This window comes from Haemorhous mexicanus, chromosome 2, assembly GCF_027477595.1.
Source record: "Haemorhous mexicanus isolate bHaeMex1 chromosome 2, bHaeMex1.pri, whole genome shotgun sequence".
Classification (NCBI taxonomy): Eukaryota; Metazoa; Chordata; class Aves; order Passeriformes; family Fringillidae; genus Haemorhous; species Haemorhous mexicanus.
Genome location: NC_082342.1, coordinates 82204177 through 82217963, shown reverse-complemented (window position 1 = coordinate 82217963; position 13787 = coordinate 82204177). Strand labels below are relative to the sequence as shown.

At 38.4% G+C, this 13787-nt stretch overlaps 1 protein-coding gene across 13 annotated transcripts in view; it reads right to left on the bottom strand.

Annotated features, from left to right (window-relative positions):
* MBNL2 (muscleblind like splicing regulator 2) overlaps nucleotides 1-13787 on the bottom strand; it is a 106021-nt gene that overhangs the window by 69032 nt on the left and 23202 nt on the right. For 2 of the 13 annotated variants that reach the window (XM_059839245.1, XM_059839244.1), the window contains exon 2: nucleotides 11641-11680. The exons of the other annotated variants lie outside the window; for them this stretch is intronic. The gene's annotated coding sequence lies outside the window, so the exon portion shown is untranslated. The remainder of the gene's footprint in view (nucleotides 1-11640; nucleotides 11681-13787) is intronic. 13 annotated transcript variants of the gene reach the window in all.

Below are 13787 nucleotides of genomic sequence, written 5' to 3'. Positions count from 1 at the left end.
AAATAACCAGTTGAAACACGTACTGCAGTAATATTCCAGGCAGCAATCCAAAAGTTGGGAATGATTTAAATAGATGAATGTGGCAGACACAATAATTAGGCACACTAGTTGTGAAACAATTCAATCAAATGTGCTTAGTCTCCAAAACTGTATACAAGAACCCTTTTCCATTAATTTATCACTTGGCCCTTTAAACTGTGTTACTACATTATAAATTGTTACTCATTGCTTGCTCTTCCTTAGAAACCAGGATAGTAGTATTCTGCTTGGATTTTTTGTATCTCCCTCTTTTTCTCAACAAAAAAGAAAACAAAAAATATCATTCCAAAATTATAGGAAATAAAACCCCTCCAAATGCAGACAATATAGTTAGCTTTCCCATTAACCCAGATGCTGTTCCATAAGGGCTTCATGAAAGGGCTTAACCACTGAGTCACCGTGCTCAAATGAGTCCTTTCTAATATGAAGCAGTTTTTACCTATATATTATTTTTATTTAATTGGCCTTTGTGTACCTTTGCAAATACATCCTTCAGCATCAAAACATCAGATTCCAATATGGCACTTAAACTGTTTGGAGACTATAAAATACCTGGGATATTTTACAGAAAAAACAGATTTGAAAATCAAAGGGTTAGATATTACAAAAATATTTAACCACTAACTATATTTTATACACAGACAGTGAAATCATGAATATGATGTTTCCTTCCATTTAGCTTCAAAGGAACACAACTTTTACTTTGTAAATAGTAAACAGCCGGAAACAGTTGATGTATTATTTTTGTGCATGAAAAAAGAAAAGGGGAAAGACTGGAATGAGTGAGATTTTAAAATACATCAATAAAAATAGTTCTAAAATCACTGTCAGCTTTTCCATGTCAGAACAATTACCATCCTGTGCTTGCATTCACTGGCCTTAACTGAAGTCGGTATTGTTAGTTAAGGAAGAATTACTCACACCCAGTTTCAGGATCAGATCCCAGTTCTGACTTCTAGGTCTTCACATCAAAAGGCTTTTGTACTACTTAGCAATGCTACCAAAAGGGATTTTACTATGTGACCAATACTTCCACCAAAAGTTCCTACTGCTAGCATGAACAAAGGCAATGCTAATTGCTCAAAAATTCAGTATATCAAATCCAAAGTGCAATAAGATAGGTCTGGATGACACTTAGCTTTACTTGGTCATGAAGAGCAACAAGGTGCAAGAGAATCAGTACATTTTGAAATAATTCTATGCAATTATAGTACAGCACATAAATTACAAACTCCTCAAATTAAATATTCCATCAATGTTGTCTGACAGCATCAATGAAGAATGAGATTAAGCTAAAAGCATACAAAGAGGTGAGAAAATACTCATAACTGATGAAAAGGAAAGAGAGGAGGAAATACAAGAAGAGCCTCTCCACAAGGGCTTGTTGAGCTGATAGCTTGTTGGGCTGATGATTTAGCTGGCTAAATGTAAAAGAGGAAATACTCTCCCCAGAGCCACACATTCCAATTCAGAAATGTCAGTAACGGTTTTCAGTAATAGATGTAGGAGACAGACGGAAATTTTGGGAAAAGGGTAAATGTTATGCTGCACACTGCTGAAAGTCACAAGTAGTAATACTCTGCAGGGCTGCACACCATAAAATTGACAAAGTTGTTTCTCAAGTACTAGGTGTTAAGACTGAAAAAAACCAGACACAGCACATGGCAGCAAAGCAAACAGCACACAGCAGAGAAATGGCAGTAACCATGGTTTTTAGAAAAGAAGTGCACAGCAGAATCACATACCATTTGTGAGACTACAGCAAGAATTCACACCAAAAAGCATTTGGGGTTGGAGGGTAGGAGAGTGAAACACAGTATCATCCTATTTCTTACCCTCATGCTACATGAAGGTTTTCTAAAGAAAGAGAAGCACGAAAAGTTTGTCTCAAAAATCCACGTCTTGTCCAACATAACAACGCCGCGTGATCTCTCAAGAGTCATCAAGTGCCTCAGGAGTTTCTACTGGTAAAAACTCAGGAGACAGAACTGAGTCCTTTCTGAAGGAGGCCATGCCTTCAGCAGGAAGCAAGTTCAAACACAGTGAAGATAAAATAATTTGGAGTGCTTCATCCCTACCACTTACATGACCTGTGTGTTCACAACCACACGCTAGGCAGCTGTCATACCTCCGCTGCCCATCACCTGCACCAGGAGGATGAAGGAAGAGATGCCACCTTGAAAACCTGAACATGAGGGACACAAAACAAGGAGGAGGGAGAGAAAAGACAAAGCAGAGAATAAAATTATTCTTCTTGGAGAAGTCAAGAAAAGTAGAATTCAACACATGAGGAAAGCGCTCAAGAGAAGGAAAAAAATGGGAGAGGAAGGTAGGAAAAGGAAATGGCTTGTTGTGAAACTGAAAGGAAAGGAGAAACTTCATAGGAAATGGAAGAAAGATGGAGAAAGATTGTGAACACTGGAAGAGAGAGGGACAAGAGGAAATTTTAGAAGGAAAGAAGAAGACTGTGGTTACAGGGAAAAAACTCCAGCAGTGTGAGTAAACAGGGAAGTAAATAAGGGAAATGAATGGAACAAATATAAGAAAATATAGCAACAAAACCAATAATAATCCTCAATAAAATGCCTGCCAGGTAACATGCCATTATTAGTATCATGGTTAACCCCGACCTTGCGTGTTGAAAAACCCACTCATCTGGAGAAAACCAGTGGGTTTTGCAAAGGCAAACTCTGCTCCTCTTCCCACTATTTCTAATTGTGTCCCAACATTTCAGCCAAAGTTAGCTGTCCTGACAAAACCAATGGTACCTCACTGGCATAAAGCCCTCAGCACCAGGTGTCCCTTATCCTGGCAGAAGATTTTGTTTGCTTGATGGTTTTGTTTAGTTGTTTTGTTTTTATCATTAATGATCCCAATTCAAGACAACACTCCCCACCATAGCTAAACAAACTATCAAACAAACAACTGAGCCACAAAATATTCTTACTGAAGATTAAGGAAGTTCTCAACATAAGAACAAATTATTTTTGTCTTTTTACAACTATTATTGTTTATTTTCACTCTCTCATACAGTTGAATCAATGGAATTGATCAAGAATGCACACTTACAAATGCAGTTTTTTGTAGGTTAAGTGAAATGAAATTCATGAACATGTATTTGTAAAGGTTATTTAGCTTTGGATCCCTTTTAGGATAAGCATCACTTCCCTTTCACAGAAAGCTAGCAAGGCATAGGAGTAGAAGGTCTTTGTCATGGTTAAGAAAAAAAAAAAATCCCTTTAATTAGTAAACAGGACAAAGCACACAGACACTAGAAGCCCAGAGAAAAAGTTCTCAGAGAAACATGGGACAGACAGCCTCATCTTTGGGATTTGCAAGTGAATACAAAGCCCTGCCCTATTACAAACCAGGTGGATCTTTCAGCTGGAAAATAGGAGCTCTTGCTATCTACAAAATATGAGGTGCTTTGGTGCAGTAGTTTTACTTATCAGCCAGATTACGTGGCAATGGATTATGCAGTATCTGTCTAATGGTGAAGCTGAGCCTTCCTGGACATGATATACTCATGCTTCAGTAGGTAACATGTAGTGATGAGCAACCCCATCTTCAACAGTCACCTCTGCAGGTGATGTCACACAGTAAAGGAGCACAGTCTTCTACATGGTCTCACCACAGATATCTAGAGGAACCACTAAGTCCATTCAGAAGGTGTTAAAACAGTTTTACACTTTTTGAGGTTTAAACACTCTGTATTATTCATCACATTAAAATCTTTGGTAAGAGATGTCAACACTGGGGCTCAATTTGTCGCTCCTACTGTCAAAATTTATCAACACGATCCATATATTTCTTCAATAAATACAGCAGAAACTCAAGAATTAAAAAGTTAGAAAACCCTCAGTTGTACTTAAAAGGGACTGTGCAGTTTGAAGTATGTAAGCTCTTCTTTCCCAGACAGAAGAAATGTACTAAATATACTTAGCCAAGTACAAGTTTGATAATTTGTAAACAATGCTCTGTTTAAAGACAAGGAAACAAAAAAACAAAACCAAAACACTTCCCAAACCCCAGAGACTCACTATGCTGTGAAAGCAAGGTGAGCCTTCTCTAGGTCACTAGCAGGGAGAAACATGTTGACTCACAGACTGCTGCCCAAACTCAGTTAAACACATGACCTCAGATGGGAAAAAACTCACCTTCAGGACCTATCTACAGCCACCACAACTGACCTGCTGCATACTCCCAATGCTAACACAATGTATTGAGAACTTAGTTTTCAAACCCAGCATATATATACTGCCACTCTTCAGAGACAAACTGTTTTCTCAGCCAAATGTGAGATTTTTTTCAGGAAGACCAAGGTCAACTCTCTAACCCCAGGGAAATGATAGTGTACAATTTTAAGCCTTTGGCCTAAAGCAGGTTGCTTCTACAACTTTTATCCATTTACACATAAACAAAAACTCATGTTGCTTTCTCCCAGAAAATCCTGTTCACAGTCCCAAATTTCAGAAACTTTCTAACAAAGAAACAATAACAATGACCCTGCAGGAGACACCAGGCCCAAAGAATTTCATGCTGAAATTTTAAGGTCTGGCTGGAAGCTGGAAGCAGCAGAAAACAGGGTCTCTAGCCTTAGATAAGGTTAACCATAAGTATCACTAACTTCACATCCCACAGCACAAGTTCACGAACCAGCAGTGTCTTGACCACATACTACTTTAACTCAGATTCTCATAATGTTCTTTTTTGTTCAGAAAATAAATTGACCTCTAAGAAAAAAAACAACAGTTTAGCCACTTTTTCAGCCTGGATTTACTAGTTTTGAATCAGTGATTTTACCTGGGTCAGATGACGTGGGACAAAACATAACCATCTAGAGATGCCTCAGAACATCTGAAAACACAGATTAACCAATGTGCCCCACTCCACAGATGCATCTTCAGACTACTAACAAGAACAGTGGTCCTTCAAAAAGCTGCTGCTTTTTCAGCAGTTGATCTATTTGCAAAGGAAACTGGCTTTGCATTTCACTGTGTTTACAGACAAAACCAGTGGAAAGATTCCCTGCATAAGTTTAACACATAGGAACGCTTCTGTAACCAGATCAAGTTACATATCCTGAACATTCACAATGGAAATACTGATATTTGAAGACTGACAGATACTGAACTCTCACCCTTATTCCAGGAAAAGGCATTCAAATCCCACTAAGTCATGCTTCTTGCTTGCAGCTGCATAGTGGACTCCACTTTCAAATCATTCAGGACACAGATGTATGTTTAGAAGACACTGGCAGGTGCTTTAGTCCAAAAGATGGTGGAACTTCGCTTCCATTTTTCAACTAAACCTCACACACGCTCTTAAATGTCCTTTTCCCCCCACTGTTTGTGCTTTAAATAGCATTCAAAGCTTCCAAACAGAAGACAAGCTGCCCACTAAAGGAGAGCCACAACCCCACAAGCTCACTCTGCTGTTGCTTTAAATGCCAGCTACTGCCATTTCCTCGACTCCCCTGTGAAGTTCTCTCTTGAGTTCTGCCGAACTCCCTGCTGAGGAAAGCAGGACTGCAGCTTAATCCCAGGCTGGATCCATTCTGATCTGCCTCACCAGGTGCAGAGTAACACAGCAGCACAATGCCCCCTGCCTCGCACGTGCCAGCTCAACAGAGACACGGCCACCTGCTCACGTCCCACTCCAATGGAGCAGGGAGCAGAGCAGGCAGGACAGGGCACCCCACCTGCAGCAGGTCTGGCTCCTCTTTGCTACAGTGCTGTATCCCACAGGACATGCTCCCTGTCCCTGGAAAGCAAGGCTGGCTCTCAGGCACCACTCGCTAATTTAAGCCTATTCCCCACTAGCCAATACAAACAGAATCCTACATCAAAAGATGCCTCCATTAATTAATTTGAAAATAAAGTAATTTTACAGGCAAATAATGTGACAGTCAGCAAGCTTGTTAATCACATTTGAATAAACTACATCTTAAAGAAAGAACATTCAGGAGATTCTCCTGTGGTGGATAGGCTTTTCTCATCCCATCAGCTTTCCAAACTAGGGAAACAGGACCAGAAGTGATGCATCAGTACAGAGGTACCATTCATCAGTGAGTACTATGCCAGCTTTGTGTTCTTCTCTTTAACCCAATGTCTAATATTCATATTTTTTTACATGTACCCTTATACTAGATATCTACTAAGGCTGGACAATACACAGTAGAGTTTAGTAGTGTCTGCATAGTTACGTAAAAAGACAGCATTAGAACCAGAATCAGGCTTTTGCCTCTCCTCTGTGGAGTCACAAAAAATAATAATCCCTAAATTCAAGAAACAAGAGAAAACAGGACAGGTTTCCATGAAACATCATCCATTCTTTGATGGCAAATATGAATGGGAAATCTTTCTGTCACCATACATTTTTAAGAACAGCCATTCAACTACAGTATAGCATGTATAAATTCTTCTATAAATTTCAAATAAAACTTAGAAACATTTCTTTAATCACTTTCAGGTGTTTTTTCCCACTTTAAGATGTTAAGCAACTCCCATGTGACACTGAGGAAACCAGTATTGCTCAAATGAGGAAGAAGCTAGAGCTGTCAGATCAGGGAAGCAGCCCACTTATTTGATCAGGTGGCTGGTAGCCAAAACCAATAAAATTCTAATCCTGGGTCTTGTATTAATTCAACATGAAGCAGCTCAAGTCAGAAGTGCCAGGATTTACAAAAAAGACATTATTTATTTTATTTGCTTGACTTGGAGATCAACTATTGCAACATCTCTTTGCCAGTTATACAACCAGCAATGAACACTCATAAACTGTAATTCAGATGAACACTTTACACAGCGTAGAGACGATCATAACTATTTTAGTTAAGCTGACTGAAGTCCAGGACAGGGACAGACTAGAAAACACCAGTCTGCTTTATTTAAACTGAGCATGACCTTCAAATCAGTTTTGCTAAATGAGCCATATTCTCTTTGTCACGATCACTAATGTGCCAGGTTCAGGCTTTACAGTATGTCCCTCACTATCTACAGCATGGCAATGAGCTTCTTGTTAAAACCTGCCGCTTCCCTTTGAAGCTGGCTTTACAATATAATAACACTAATGTCCTTTGTCCCTGGGGAAGTAGGTGAGGAGGAAGGTGTACCACTGACTGTGAAACAACCCACACAGCCTGGGACCTTTTCAGCAACCCACTGTACTACTTTGCTAATGGACCGTGAAATATTTCTGCTGAACTTTAGGTCAGTGGATGACTACGGCCCACAAGAGTATTTTCGAAAACCAAAGTGCTTCAAAGTCATGCTGGAAAGACTAATGCTTATTATGCTTCAGTTAAAATGCAATTGCAGAAAAGAGTTTTCTTCTTCTAGCAAACTACTTTTGTTTTTATTCTACTCCTTCTCTCTTGGTTTGTACCTTCTCACAGTTTTTAACCTAAACACTTTCTAAGTCCAAATTAACCTGATTTCATCCTCTATGTGTATGAATTTCATACACAAAACTCTGTTCCCACCTTGACAAGAGGGCAAAAGCAATTTCTGTTTCTGTGCCTCGGCAAGCAGAGTTAATCATCCCCGGCAGCAATGACGTTATCACTTGGCCTCTTGTGAGCACAAATGTTTTGCTTTTGGCAGAGTGAAACATGTCATAGCTATTAATCAAACCCAATTCCCCAGGAAAGGGTACCCCAGTGCATTAGGAGCTTCCATTCACACCCAGCTGCAGATATGCATTGTATTTATGTTTTTTAGGACTGTAAAATATTTATAGAAAAGTGTGCTTATGTACTGTGAAATGTTTACAGACTGGCATGGAGGGAACGTGTGATCAAATGACTGTTCTCACCTGCCAAAGGACCGATAACATGCTGTTACACAGGAGCACAATCTAGAAGAGCTCAGGCTGTTGAAAATTTTCTGTTTTCCCTAGTCCAGTTTTGCTCTAAGCCAAGAAGGCAGAACTCTTGCTGAGGTATTTGTTTATGTGACAAACAGCATCCCTTTGCATTGATAGACAAGGAAAAGTCTGAATAAACCAAGGACTGTATGTAAATTACTGACATGATGAATTCACAAGCTGCACATGTTTTAAGACGGCAAACAGCACTATTAATAATGTACCCCAGCAAATTACCCAGCTCTGGGAAGTTGCATGGCACATCCAAACCAAGCTCCTAAGGTGAGGGCAGCAAGAACACTACCTAATGCTATTAACTCTGACTGCCTCTTAAGTGCTTAACCCATTCTGCTGAACAGATTTCCTACACTATATTCAAGCAGCATCACTGTTCTGAGATAAAATACCTGCATTTATGTGCCATTTCCTCCACCTTTCATCTGAGTACAGAACAACAATACACAAAAGGATGACCTTAGCAGATGAGCCAAAAAGGATGACACTAGCAGATGAGCCAAAGAGTCCATCTTGCCCAAAATGCAGCCTGCAACTATGACTTATACAAGATGTCTTCAGAAGAGTGTAGAACCAGGGCAGGCAGGGCGTAACAATTTCCATGAATTTTCTCCCAACAACCTGTAACTGATGTCTTTGTATTTAATAGGTCTCGCTGAATTTTACTTCCACGGATTTCCTCAATCCTGTTTTCAAATGCTGCTCTGTCAGAAATGTCCTTTATAATGTGCATGAAAAGCAGGATACCAAGAAGAAGCCTGACTGCTCTCACAATTGTTGACAAAAGCACAGACTCTCAAGAGAGGAGCATGGATATGAAAGGAAACACTTCAGGACTTTGGAGATTCACAAAAATTTGAAAACCACATTTGGAGCTGGAGAGTAAGATGACTGATTACAAAAGACTTCAAGAGAATCTGTGTTGTTTCACCCATACTCCTGAAGGTGTTAAACTAAAAGCTCCAGGAAAAGTGGGGCTGGGAGAAAAAGATTTTTAAAACCTACCAGAAGAGGAAGAAATACCAAGAGCCCTTCCTCTGCACCCCAAGCTGCATCACCTAGGAACACTTCCAGAAGCAGGGATCTTTCTCAGCAACCCAAGGGAGAAGGAAGAAAACCTGAGAGTCTGTCTAAAGGAGCCCAAGCAAGGCACTCTTGCATTCCACCAGACCCAAAGCATTTCACAAGCATCTCAAACATATTTTGGAAGAAGCAACTTATCACAATGGCAAAGTGCTTCCTAAAAAAGCAAACTAAAACCTCAGTAGTGTCTTTAGTACTCAGAGGGTTGCCCAAGCAAGCCTTCACCAGAGTCCATTTTAACACAAGGATTCAATTCCCCTTTTGCTCCATTATAAGCGTGCACATAATACAAAACACCAGTTTTATTTACCTCCAAAACTAAAGAAATCCTCATGAAGCAGAACATATTCAAGTGCTTTACTGCTTAAATATCTCACAGGACATACTGCAAAGCCTGATTAGGTGCCTTTGCCAGAGTATTTAATATCTTACAGCAGTTAGATGGAACAGCAACCTAACTTTAAAGCCACCTACAGAATAGCAGATAGTTAAAATAACAATCTTCAAAGATGATTTTTTAAAAGATATTTTTAAATAGTGTTTTTATACTAACATTCCATTTTTTCAAAGACCCTTCCCAGTTAAGAAAAAAAACAGAAATGGGGGGTTTAGCACAGCCTTGAAGAAAAAAAGGTAGTACCTAACAGGTTGGTCTTTATTGGTCTCTTCTGAGGGTAGATTGCCTTTTTGTGTTGTAAACAGAGTTGGCTACCTGCCTGATTATCTTTGGTCCTCCAAGGTGAATAAAGAAAATATTTAATCACGTTCCATGTGAAGATGACAGTAAAAAACTTCATTTTCAAAATTTTTCTTGTCCACAAGAAAAAACAAACAACAAAAAACCCTAAACAAAACAAACACATACAACTTCAAAGGCTACCGGTGGTGTATTTAACAATACATAATGCAAGCTCTTTCTTTCTGGAATAAAATAAATTTGCATTCAGTGAACCACTATTTAGTTGTCAAATAGCTACCACAACTTCAGAAAGAGAATGCTTTTCCTCTAAAACTGTTTTTGGAACTGGTGGCAGAAAAGAGGAGATGAGCTTTTCTCATATGACTTGCAACTTCTGGTGAATGTCTGTTTTTCTGGAAGTCTGGAATACTTCTATTTATTTAGTCCTGAGGCAAATAATGAAGTTACAACTGGAAGGAGTGCACAATAACCATCTGCAGACATTGCCTACCAAGTAAACATTTTTTTTTTCCCTGAGCTCCGGGATGACGAATTTTGGGTTTGGTGTGCAGTACTGCTACTGACCTTCCTTTTTGCTTGAGCACCAATTAAGAAGCACTGACCCAATAAAAATGGGTCATATCGATCTGTTGTTTTGATTTGTGTAACATGTCTCCCTCAGTCCAAAAAGCTCACCACCCGTTGCCACTTGAAGAAAGTTACTTTTCGTCTCAGAGAGTAACTTCTTTTCTTTTTTTTTTTTTTTTTTAATTTACAACTAACAGGAGATAAAGTACTTAATCGCAGAAAGGCTACACAGAAATCAACTCAGAAAGTTTATTGGCCTATACTGGATGAGTTCATACTCATTTTTCTACCATGTGTATACTTCATTTGTCTGTAACAGTAAGAGGAGATAAACTACATTCAGGTTTCTGTAAGGGGAAAAAAAAATCCCAAAACACAACAGAAAACTCCAGCCAGTACCTTTCAAAAGCATCTTCAATATACAGAGTCTTGGTTTTAATTTCTCTTAGCTTAAAAGTTGAAGAGGGAATGGATTTAGGCAGCCATACAGGTTAGGCAGTATTAGCTTATGTCTCAGAGCCAGGCATGTCCCCACCTTAAATCAAAAATTTTCTCAATATACAAATTACAGCTTCTATTTTAACTCAGCTATTTATTGTGAAGAGAGCAGTAGGAAAAAAAACCATTGAAAAATCAAGTGCTTTCATGCTTTGACACAATGAATTGCAACATTTTGAAGTGAAAACTGAACACGTTTCCTATAAATGGTTTGACAGAGCCCTCTTCCAGACCTTTTTCTACTATCTCTGCTTACTGGCAACTGCAGGGATTTCTCTGTCCTGCTGGCAATGGCAGAACAGGTAAGCACAGCCTAGCATTTTTGAAAGACAACGTCAAAATTTCTCTGCTACAAAGTGAATAAATAGCAAAAAAGAAAAAATAAATTTGATTTGTTCAAATAAATAACATCATCAACACCACTCAGAGATTAAAAAAAAAACTTATATAAACATAAGAAATGGGCTGTTTCTGTTATGCTTACACACATTTCTATTCCAGAAACAAGTTTTCAAAAATGACTTAAATGTGTTTTGTGCCTCATTTTAGTGCAACATTTGCTTAGCTTGTAAATAAGAGATTTTATAACTTCTAACATTCAGCCTGTACACACTCTGGTCCCGGACACCTGGTAAGAATTTCTTCCATTTCATACAGCATTTCCAGGATAAAACAGGTGAGACATAAAATCAAACCAGACCAGAAAATAAAACCCAAACCAAAAAGAAGAACCTCACTCTCTGTCAGAGTTACGCCCTCTAGTAATCCTCTACAACTTTATGGCATGCAAAGTTTGCACTACCAATATTTGGCTTTCACAGAGATAACCACTTTATAACAATGCATAGGTTCTAGAAATCCTGAAAACCTACTTGAATGGTTCTTCTCCACATTTATCCTTCTGCCCACCACCTGAAAGAACAGAAACCATGGTACCACTTTAGAGCAACTGAATAGGACTGTCTGCTATAAAAAAAAAAAAAACAAACTCCTGAACATACAAAAAAAAATCCCAACAAAAAAAACCCTAAAACAACCAACCAAACAAAAATCAAAAAAACCCAAACGCAAAAAAAATCCACAAACAAAAAACCCTCACAAAAAAAACCCCAAAAAACAACAAACCAAACCAAATCTCCCCAAACCCACTGGCCCCCAGCAAAAAAAAAATAAAAAACACCCAACCCCCCAAAAATTATACTCTGAAAAGACAGAAAAGAGAGGAACAACAAAGATGCAGTGGTATTCTAGCTCTATGCTTTCTTGCAACAAAAATTCACTCAATTTATATATTGGGGGATTGGTCTATTTAATTATTATGGTTCTGTAAAGTTGAATGGAAATCCACAATTTAAGGTCCCATATTTTTTCACCACATGAACAAAGTCCATCAGGAAAACAATTAAAGAATAATCCTGCATGATGTACACTAAATTTCCTAACTGCAAAACTGGAGTCAAAATAGCCACACACACACAAAAAAAAAATTTAAATCAGAAGAGTAGAAACCTGTCCACAAATTTTATTGTCCTGTTTCAGGAAAATCATTTTTACCTTGCAGTGAAGCACTTCAAAGATTATAATAATCACATATACCTCTCCCCTAAGTGAAAAGTATGCTGATGTTTTGGTGATTGGAGACCCAGATGGGTGAGATACAGGTGGTTATCTTCACCAAAGCAGAATATTACTACTAAGTCTGTTTTAATTTCATCTCTCTTTAAGAATAAAAACAACCAAAAAAAACCCCCAAACCATCACCACCTTATATTGATTCCTATTACAAGAGCCTTCAAGTTTAAGAAGAGAAGCTTCTGCAGCACAGCTATCTATCTCTTGCCCATTTCACTGGAAATCTGAAAACATCAAGTGCATTCCACACAACCTTATCACCTACAAGTATGTTTACAAGCAACTGCCAGTTTTCATTAAGAAGTACAATTGTGACAATGGTAGGGAAGAGCTAGGAAAGACAAATCCTAAAAGCTCCAAATTAAGCAAAATTAAAGCAAATTAATCATCTCATCTTTGTAACCTGATGATTTTTGTGGAACCCAGTTATTGTGATGACTTAGGCCTTATGGATGTTAAAGCAATTTAATTTAAAAGAGCAGCAAAAAGAGCTAAGCATTTGCAGACAGTATGACGACTAAAGTCAGTGCAGAAGTTCACAACAAACTCACAGGACTAAATATCATGTTTTACTTATAATAATATACTGTAATTTTCATAATTAGGTTTGCCAAGAGAGTTTCCTTCTCTGCTTTGCAACAACAGCCATAAACAATAAAACAGTTTGCAGTTAGCATAAAATTTTTGCGAAGTCATACCTGAAGCCAACTGTGAGGAGTTACAAAAGGATCTCATGATAATGAATTTACTAGGTGATAAAATGACATCAGTTTTAACATAAAGATAGGCACAATAATGCAGATGAGGGAAAAAACACACAAATGATGAATAGCAAAAACACAACACTAGGTTCCAACAAGACACTGCTACAGAGGAAAGATCATGTGGACACTAGAGGCAATTCAGTGAAGACTTCTGCAAAATATTCAGCAGCCGATGGAGTATAAAACAAGCAGAACATTTGGCACTATCAAAGGAAAGCAGAAAAGAGTTACACTAGTGTGTATAGACATGGAGCATGTAACTCTGGGATGATAAAAGAGTGAGAGAACAGTAACAGCACCATCAGCACTGCAGAAAGGCTTACATGTACAAAGAGGCAACAGCAAGGTTTTTGACAACAGAAAGAATATGAAATTCATACAGACTGATGATGAGGATCACCAGATTTTGACTAGGAGGCAGGGAGTGTTCAGTCATTTACCAGTGGGGAAGCCACAGACAAGACAGCTGTTTTTGTACACAGCAAACAGCACAAGAGTGAAGTTAAATGGCAGATGATGTGTTGAAAGTCAAAAATACCAACAAGTTAAAAAATAACTTTTCAATTAAAAATCAGATTATTTAAATCGTCATCAGAATCAACAATGGCTACCATGTTTGAGAA